The 10,540-nt window shown below is 33.7% G+C and overlaps 1 non-coding gene and 1 pseudogene across 1 annotated transcript; both read right to left on the minus strand.

Moving 5' to 3' along the window:
- LOC111439838 overlaps positions 1-10,540 on the minus strand; it is a 26,301-nt pseudogene that overhangs the window by 7,243 nt on the left and 8,518 nt on the right.
- Positions 1,053-1,124, minus strand: TRNAP-UGG. Its single transcript has one exon. It is a non-coding gene; the product is annotated as a tRNA-Pro (tRNA).

Raw genomic sequence — 10,540 nt, forward strand, 5'->3', positions numbered from 1 at the left:
TTTTAATGTATTTATTTACTTGGTAAATGTCTTTCATACCCACTAGACCAAATGCCCTTGTTATACCACTTGAAATGTATGTATGAAGCCTTGAGATGGGATGTTAAGAAAGACTATGAGTATTAAGAGCATGGTGGTAAGTATAAAATGTCGAATATGAAGTCCTTAGATAAGAAGAGATTTAGACATAGGGGCATTTCAAAAATTGAACTCCAAACCTCTTGCACCCCCAGTGAGAATCATACCACTAAACCAAATGTCTTTTCTTGAACACCTAATATTTTTAGCTTCTACTCAAATATATTTTTCTCTTAGTAGTTGGAGGGCTATAAAACGAAAAGTTGAATTGTTATAATATACAAGGGTTATCAAATAAACCAATAACCCAACAAAAGAAACAAACTAATCAATTTTGGTTGGATTGATTCGGTTCAGTTCATCAGTTTGTTTGATTTAATTTTTCTATTTTGATGACAAGAAAATAAAGTTATATTGAATGCACCTTAGTTTCATTTATGATAAACTCATATGAAACATAATTGCATTAATAGTACTTAGAGTTGGAGTCTTTAAGCATTTCATGAACTTTAGTTATGTAGGGGAACTTTAATAATTTAGGTAGTTGTTTTTATGAGTTTTCTTTGCATAATATAGATGGTAGTTGTTTTTATGGATTTAGGGAAACTTCTTGATCGGTTATGATGTGTAATGCTCTTTTTGAAGTCGGACTCGAGACGATCTTTATTCTTCCAAGAATATGTTTCATTCTTTATTCTCATGTTCTTGGTTCAAATGTTTTAAATCATATTATCTTACTTAATTCATTTTGAATTAATATTATTGGGGGCATTTTGAGAATCGAACTTGAGACCTCTCACACTCAAAATGATAATCATACCACTTAGACCAAATGCCATTATAGTCAATCTATAATTCTTAGTTGCTAGTCTATATATGAAATTTATGTGCATTCCTTTGGGTTAGGCCCGTTGATAACTATTTTATTTTTTTTGTTTCCTTTCAAAATAATTAGTTCTTTGTTTTCTTTTGTTGGGGCATTTCGAGAATTGAACTCAAGAACTCTTGCACCCAAAGCAAGAATCATACCACTAGACCAAATGCCCTTATAATGAACCATATATTAAGTTGTTTATGTTATGTATGATCATTAGTTCATTTATTTTCTTTGTTAATGAAATCCATGAGCAATTATTATTATATCTTTTAGATCTAGACCGCTGTTAAATTATTTACATAGGGTTTACGATAATTACTGTAGAGAGAAGAAAAAAGAATAGAAGTAGTGTAAAAAGATAATTACTGTAGGAAGATAATTACTGTAGAGAGAAGAAAAATTACTGTACAGAGAAGAAAAAAGAATAGAAGTATGTAAAAAGATAATTACTGTAGAAAGATAATTAATGTAGAGAAGAGAAGAAAAAAGAATAGAAGTAGTGTAAAAAGAATAAAAGTTATGTTCTAAAAAAGATAATTACTGTAGAAAGATAATTACTATAGAGAGAAGAAAAAAGAATAGTGTAAAAATTTGATAGTTCCATTTGAGACATATATCGTGAAATAAAAGTTATGTTCTAAAAAAGATAATTACTGTAGAAAGATAATTACTGTAGAGAGAAGAAAAAAGAACAGAAATAGTGTAAAAATTTGATAGTTCCATTTGAGACATATATCGTGGAGTACACAAGTATTAGTAGAGAGAAGAAAAATTACTGTAGAGAGAAGAAAAAAGAATAGAAGTAGTGTAAAAAGATAATTACTGTAGAGAGAAGAAAAAAGAATAGAAGTAGTGTAAAAAGATAATTATTGTAGAGAGAAGAAAAAAGAATAGAAGTAGTGTAAAAAGATAATTACTGTAGAGAGAAGAAAAAAGAATAGAAGTAAGAAAAAAGGATAGAAGTAAGTAAGAAAAAAGAATAGAAGTAAGAAAAAAGAATAGAAGAAAAAAAGGATAGAAGTAAGAAAAAAGAATAGAAGTAAGTAAGAAAAAAGGATAGAAGTAAGTAAGAAAAAAAGGATAGAAGTAAGTAAGAAAAAAGAATAGAAGTAAGAAAAAAGGATAGAAGTAAGTAAGAAAAAAGAATAGAAGTAAGTAAGAAAAAAGAATAGAAGTGTAAAAATTTGATAGTTTGAGACACATTGTAAGTTATGCGAAGTGTTAGTTCCATTTGAGACATATATCGTGGAGTATACAAGTATTAAAAGAGCATTTTCATTAAATGATGTGTATACTAACTTGTAGCACTTACTTTCTCTAAAGCTAATCTTTTAATGAATGTAGGGGCCATTCTAAGAATTGAACTTGGGACCCCTCGCACCCTAAGCGAGAATCATACCACTAAATCAAATGCCCTTTATAAAAAAAAATGCAACATTTTTAACTCCTACTCAATATATTTTTTTCTCTCAAGTTTGAAATCTATTTTCTTGGGCGGTTGTTGGACTATAAAACAAAAAGTTGATGGTCTAGTATTTTACTTGTAAGTAAGGCATGTAATATTGAATTGTTCTAATATGCAAGTGTTATCAAATAAACTACAACCCATCAAATGAATCAAACTAATCAGTTTGGGTTGGGTTGGATTTATTCGGCTCAGTTCATCAGTTTGTTTGATTTAATTCTTCTATTTTGCTTCGTATGACAAGAAAATGAAATTATATTTAATGTACCATAGTTTGATTTATGACAAACTCATATGAAATATAATTGCATTAATAGTACTAAGAGTTGGAGTCTATAAACATTTCAAGAACTTAAGTGCAACTCATGCTTCATTAAAGACCGATAAACTTTAGTTAAGTAGCTGGAACTTTAAATTACTTCATGTGGAGCTTCAATTACTCTATATTAGCTACTATCTTTAGGATTTACTAATTGGACACGAGTTCTTGGATTTAGGGGATTGTTTTATGTAATTTTCAACTACAACTTATGTTTTCACATTTTTATGTCATAATTTAGGCCGTGGTTGTATATTATGGATGAACACTAGAGTTTCTATCCCATTCACCACAATTACTCTATTTGTTGTTTGAAGGCTATAATTGTCATCTATGTTGTATGGCAATAAAATTTGTTTAGATGAAATTTTAGTTAAAGTCGCATATTTTACTTCTTGCGAGTAAAAAATTTGTTTCTTAGCATAATATGAATTTAGTTGCAGAGTTATTAGGAATAAGATGGAGAAAGAAATTTTCTTTAAAATAATAAACAGACCCAAGTTCATCTTTGTTGTTGTCTAATTGTGATTTTGCAAAAAGCTTAACTAATATGAAATATCAAGGTAAATGGAGTTAAATTGAACGCAGTTTTAGTTTCATGTTACTAGGTTCAAGATGAAGCATAATTGTATTAATGATATTAAAGAGAAATTCGTGTTTTATTAGAAGAGACTAACTTCATTGAAGGTACTAGGAGTTTAAACTACTTTCATTGTAATTTCAATCACTCCACAATGATTAAAAATTTAGGGTTGGCTACTTGGACATCAATTATCAACTTTAGGTTATAATTTAGGTAGTAGCCATTATAATATTAATGAGCATAAGAGCTACAATTCTTCCATGGACCGTATGTGTTATAGTTAAATGAATATATATATATATATATATATATATTATGTATCTCGAGGTTTGGGTAAAGCACAAAGTAGGAAGAAACACCATTGTCAACTCTAGAGCCAACCACAACTCATGATGGAGACCGATGCAAAATATTTTAACATCCTTTGGCATCAAGATACAGGAAAGATGAACGCCGTCAAATTGGAAGCTTTACCTATTTTAAGAGTCACAATGAGAACTCTAATCAAGCTGGAGCCTTGGACTAGGCAAATTGTTTAGTGATAGTTGAAATTGATGACTTCCACGTCGTGTAAGGAATGAACGTCCTGCTGAAACACAAAGTCAGTTACATGCCCCTAGCAAAATGTCTAGTAGTAATGGAGTCTAATCCGACGATCATTCAGAAAAACATCCATCAACCAAGAGGGTTGAAAATGATGTCGATACTACAGTTGAGAAAGAATCATAGCCATGATGAATCTACGTTTGCTGCTATTGCTGTAATTGAAGAGGGGAGCTCGAGTGAGCCAACCTCAATAGAAACCTTGTTGCCACTACATGAACACCACGACGCAAACAAGGTCAGATAATGGATTTATCCCCACCAAAAGAGACAAAAACAAGGTCAGATACTGAATAAGGGAGACAGAAACAAACCACTGAAGCAACTCATGTTCACAAAGAAATATCATCTAGACGGATGAAGAGAAGGGTCAGTCGGAAGCGTCAACCACAATAATTTCAAGAAAAATAAAGAGTTCATATAAGTTAAGTTCAGATAAACTTCGAGTTCAAAGAACCAAGAACCAAAGACTGGTGTGAAAATACTATGGACTAGTTAAAGTTATCCATAAGATTACGAAGACATCATATAGAATCTAATTGCTCTTATGGATGCAAACTAACCTTGTTGTCCACGTTAGTAATTTGAAACGTTATTATTTCGACCAAGAAGACATCAAGCAGAAGCAGGTGGTATGACGTCGTACAAATAAGAAAAAGTTTCAAGCAAAGAAAGTAGGAAAGACACGAATAGAGAAGACATGAAGACTCAACAAACCGAGAAGTGATTTTCAACAGCACCTAGTAGGTTGGAAGAGACTCCTCATTATGAGATCAGCTAGAAGCGCATTGAAAGACCTAAAGTCAGCCTCATCCAATAAATTGTGTGGGGGCAGATGTCACAATCATGATTGCCTAAGGCATGTTGCTTGTGGTTGCATGTTGCATGTTGCATGTCTCAACAATTCTTGTAAACGATTTGTTGTCCAAGGCGGTTATTTGGGCAATGTTATTGTTTACCGATTATTTGGGCGACACGCCTTGAGCAATCATGACCGTCACAAATTGCTAAGATATTTGTTGTCCATGAGACACCTCATTATGAGGTCGTGATTGGCTAAGACATTTAAAGAAGTTTTACCTAGGGCAACTTCTATCACAATCCTCTTCTCGCTCTCTGAAACTTCTTTAAATGTTATTGTTCACTGGTTATTTGGGCGCATCTTCCTTAAAAGAATTGTGACGACAGATGACCTAGGTAAAACTTCTATTGGGAGATCAGTGAAATAGAGAATCTGTGTCCCTTTCCTGAAACCTTCAGCGGACAACATTACAAAGAGTTCCTAGAAAAAATATCATAGAACAATTTGTGTAATGCCTTTGAAGTTAGGCTTGAGGCTCTATCTTATCTCCAAAGAATATGGTTCATTCTCTATTCACATAGAAATTCTGCAATAGAAAGTGGTACCCTCGTCTTCTTTTACAAAACTTTCTCAAGTCCTCATGGAATGATTTGAAAGTGGTACCCTCATCTTCTTTTATAAGACTACCTCGGCCTTCATGGAATGGTTATGCTATGTTGATTCTTAGAGGTGGGAGTAGGAGTAAGAGTAGATGACTGTTTATGGTCCAAGTCTCGAAAAAGTAAGTCTTTATGTCAAGAAAGGAGAGGAATCCTCGTAGTTTCCAAGATTTGAAGAGAATCATACATACACAAATTTCCTTTGTTTGTTTATTCTTGTTGTTTCCTCTCTTTAATTAACATGTTATAAAGACACTGGTAAATTATAATTAAATATAGCATCTTTTTTTTTTCTATTTTTCTTTCCAAATATACTTCTGAATTACTTCTTGGTTCAAGGTTTAAAAAACTTATTTCAAATTTTATTATATTGCATGCTTCAATTTGATATAATTGTTAGAAAGCAAATCAAGACGCGTAAGTGGATTAAATTCGTAAGCAACTTCAAAAAGAGAACAATGAGTGATAATAGCCCTAAGCAATGCTCCTAATGTTCTATTAACCACCTCAGTTTGCTCATTAATCTGAAGATGACATGTAGTTGAAAACAATAATTTGTTACCCAATTTATGACTTAATATTCTTATAAATAATAGCCCTAAGCAATGCTCGTAATATTTTATTAACCACTTCATTTTGCTCATGAATTTGAGGATGACATGCAGTTGAAAACAATAATTTGGTACCCAATTTATCCACCATACTTTCCAAGAGTGACTTAAAAATTGAACATCCCTAATCTTTTTTTGTGTGCAGCAAACATTGGGAACATTGACTACAAAACTTATAAACATCGTAATTCATGGCAAAGGTCATATGGATCGTGATGAGCATTTTCTCCCATATCGTGGTTTCGCTAACTAAAGTTTTCCAATAACTCCCAAACTTCATTACCTTATATAAACCTCTTGGGATAAGGATTCATATAACACTTCATAAAATAAGATCTACTGATGAATTTCATAGCATTAGGTAAATTACCTTAGGGGCATTATGGTCATTTTACACCATTTCATTGTTTACCTACTTATCCTTATCCAATGACCACCAAATTTCATATTTAACCTCAACATACTATAATATGCTCAGTATTAAAATTTGATAGGCAGCAGAGCTCATATAGTGGGTTATTTTAATGTTACTTAAATCTCGAGCTATTTAATTGGTTCAAGGTCTTAACTCACGGTTCTTTGGGTTTTTCTTTCATATATCCTTAATTCATACTTGGTTTAGGGTTCATTTGAAAATCCAAGCGATTTCTACAAGTATTTCTTAACAAAAAGTCCAAGGTGGCTACTTGCCTCATCGTCGACGTTTGGGACGTCCATTCTTGAGCTTCCAGTATCTGAATTACTTCAAATTTCCTTCCACGTACTCCTTATTGTGTCTAGTTTCTGAAACCATAAGATTTTCTATGAGAATCGGTCTGAAATGGGGTTAAAATTGAGAAAACCCGAGAAAATGTCAAATTTTGAGTTGACTTGGACAGTTCAGTTGGCCATATCATCGTTTTCTTCCTCTGAACAGGAAGAAGATACGCATTTTTTGCGTCGCCGCCATCTGAAACTCGGCCTGTACAGCCACATTTACAGCGTTTCTCTCCTCGATTTCTTCGTGAAACTTAAAGATGGGTATTACAAGGAAGGGCAAGGGATTGATTTGATGATACCTTCTCGTTGATCGTAGCCTGAGATATTCGCTTCAAAAGTTCATCCAAAATATAATTTATCGCTGGAGATAAAACAAAGGATTTCTTATTGGGTAGCCGATTCTAGGGGTTTCAAGGCCCTATTTCTTCATTGAACCTCTTCCATATCCTTTCTTCAGGCTAAAGGAATTGGTTTGGAGGAACGTCTTTGAGTGTAAGACCTTAATTTCCAAAAATCATTCTCGGTATGCAACTCACTCGGAACGCCAGATTTTTGATCTCTTGGGTAGCTTGTTCTACGATGTTTCATCTCTCGATTCCTTCATCAAGTTTACTCAACTTGTTCCTCTAAAGCTAGAGGAATCCTTAATTTGAAGGAAAAGAGATCGTAGATAGAAATTCGACTCTTATCCCCAATTTAATTTCGAAACCTATTTCCTTCAATTTGACATGCTCTCGATGTTATTTTTCTTTGTGGTCTTCTATGGAAGCATTCCTTGGAGGTGCAGAAACTGATTGGAATAATTCTTGCTTGACGAGTCATCATGTATCCTCGGATTGGATTTTCATGTTTTTCTTGAAGTTCTTCAATGGCTGATTGAATTAGGGGAATGGTTTCTAGGCACTTTCAGCACTCTAATCCTTCATAGAACTTGTGGGTAATCTTGAATTAGGGGAATGGTTTCTAGGCACTTTCAGCACTCTAATCCTTCATAGAACTTGTGGGTAATCTTGTTGAGAAAGAATGGTTTCTAGGCACTTTCAGCACTCTAATCCTTCATAGAACTTGTGGGTAATCTTGTTGAGAAACGGTAGGAATAAGTTTGAAGAGAAATGGTGGAGGATTGCTCTCGAATTTTGAAGAAATCTGAGAGTAGGAGACCCATAATCTAAACGCTTATTGCCTTCGATTGGGGGATCGACCTTTCTCGATTCTTATTCCGTATTGTTGCTCCTACTTTAGACTTCATAGGAGGAGCTTAAACCGACATTGAGAGCTCCAAATTCTTCGTTATTTATAAGTTTGAAGAGAAATGGTGGAGGATTTCTCTCGAATTTGGAAGAAATCTGAGAGTAGGAGACCCACAATCTAAACGCTTATTGCCTTCGATTGGGGGATCGACCTTTCTCGATTCTTATTCCGTATTGTTGCTCCTACTTCAGACTTTATAGGAGGAGCTTAAACCGACATTGAGAGCTCCAGAATCTTCGTTACTTAGAGATTGAACTTTCTGGATAATTTTTCGGAGATATCACCTCCGATCATATCCTTACCGACCTTGGCTTTGAATACTAGTCGTTGGATGTGATGATCTGTGCGTGTTCGTTCTATAGATCATATCAAATTTTGGAGGAGATCCGACGGTTGAAATTTGAGTTCGAAGGATTTTACTCAGATGGTCACGGTAGATGCTCTGATTCTAATTAGAGTGGCATTTCTGTAATTATCCATTCTTCTAGAGGTATTTTGGTAATTTGCTACTTTTCAAATATTTTATTATTATTTTTCTCGAAAAATCCATAATTTTTCTACAAATTCCTCATCGCTTTTTGATCATTTTTCGATGATTTTGAATCTTGAGACTCCTTCAAGATAAGGAATTACAAATACGGAAAGATTCTTGATAATTGATAAAATGACTTTTTTGCCTTTTTCATTTACTTTTTCCTTTCCAATCCTTTTCAAAAGGTCTTTTAACTCCTTGAAATCACTTGTTAGGGTACACGAGTTACTTGACTAAGTCCCTTGTTCTTGCTTAATCCTTTAATTTTTTTCCTTTCTATCCTTTCGGTCTTTCATGAGTGGCTTATTCTTATGGGAGCTAATTTCCTTCATTTTTGGGGTGTTACATATACATACTGGTTACAAACACAAAACAAGAAGCAGACTCAAAAGAAGAACAAAAAAAACTAGATTAAAAATAGAGGTTAGTCCATGGCCCACACTCCAAAGTCCTGAGTCCATGGCCCACACTCCAAAGTCCACTCTCATCCACGACCAACTCTTAGTTACTTAAAAAAAATGATAAACATGGAGTGAGTAAAACATAGTAAGTAACCTACTAGTAGGTTCTTAATCGCGACCTTAAACTTTATTTATTATTTTAATTTCATAAAGTTTGTAATGCTCAAATTGACTTCGTCTTCTGTGGAGATTTAAAGGGATCGAGATTAAATCACTAAAGTTTGTAATGCTCAAATTGACTTCGTCTTCTGTGGAGATTTAAAGGGATCGAGATTAAATCACGAAAGTTTGTAATGCTCAAATTGACTTCGTCTTCTGTGGAGATTTAAAGGGATCGAGATTAAATCACGACCACTAACTTCTTTTGTTGGGAGACTATAAATACTCACAAATTATTATGTAAAAGCATATTTGTGATCAATGAAATTGATCTCTCAAGTTGAGACGATCCCCCTTATAGAAATCTGAGCATATCTTTGTCATTTTTAATTTTCATGCAATTCTTGTGGTAGATTGCATCTCAGTCATTCAATCAAGTCTTGATCAAGTTCGATTGTGAAGTGACTCAATTTAGAAAAGGTTCCAAATCTTGTTCTCAATCTTGAATCTCATCATCTAATTCTAGCTTTATCTCTTGGTTGATCCAAATTTTGTATAAGAAGGTGTTAATTTCTTTAATACAAGGGTTCTTGCTTCTACAAAAGCTTGGCTCGTTGGGCTAAAGATTACGGTTGGTCTATCATCCTTCAACGGGATCTTCTATCCTCATGACTTGATCTGATGCGGTCGTTCTTCTAACGTCGATGACATGTCCAGTTGTCGAGATTGGTAATGTGAGTTTGTAACCCATCCATTGAGGTTCTTGGAATGATTCTATAGCTTATCATTTCCATGTTGGGAGTTGGATCATGGGTCTTGGGCAAAGGAATCCTTTATTTACCTCCCTTCGAGCTGAAGGAAGTGTCATAAGGCTAATTTTTTTTCAATTTTTTTTCTATTTTATTGATTTTTTTGTAGTGTTTTTATTTGATTTTATTTCAATTTTGTCAAACTCACTTAGGTGCTCATCTCAATCATTTCAGCCTTGTTGGCGTTCAATAAGAGAGACCTTGGAAATAACCTGTAACTATTCAACTGGATTATCACATTAACAATTTGAATCAAATAAAGTGACATTAACCATTTAAATCACCTCAACCCCACTTGTTGAACTTGACCAAATGTCTATAACATAACACTAACAAAGGTACAAAGTAACACAAACAAAGGTACAAAGTAACACTAACAAAGGTACAAAGTTCATAAAAGTCTTTTTAATCTAAAATACCATTTAACTTGACCATTATAGTGCCTCTCAAATGTAGGAAAGTTTAAATTCGGGTCTCCTTGTCAAACTCACTCGGGTGCTCATCTCAACCATGATGACGTTCAACAAGAGTGACCTCGAAAATAGCCGGATTATCGCATTAACCATTTGAATCACCTCAACCCCACTTGTTGAAATTGAAACAAATATCTATAACATAACACTAACATAGGT

This window comes from Cucurbita moschata, unplaced genomic scaffold, assembly GCF_002738365.1.
Source record: "Cucurbita moschata cultivar Rifu unplaced genomic scaffold, Cmos_1.0 Cmo_Scf00111, whole genome shotgun sequence".
NCBI lineage: Eukaryota > Viridiplantae > Streptophyta > Magnoliopsida > Cucurbitales > Cucurbitaceae > Cucurbita > Cucurbita moschata.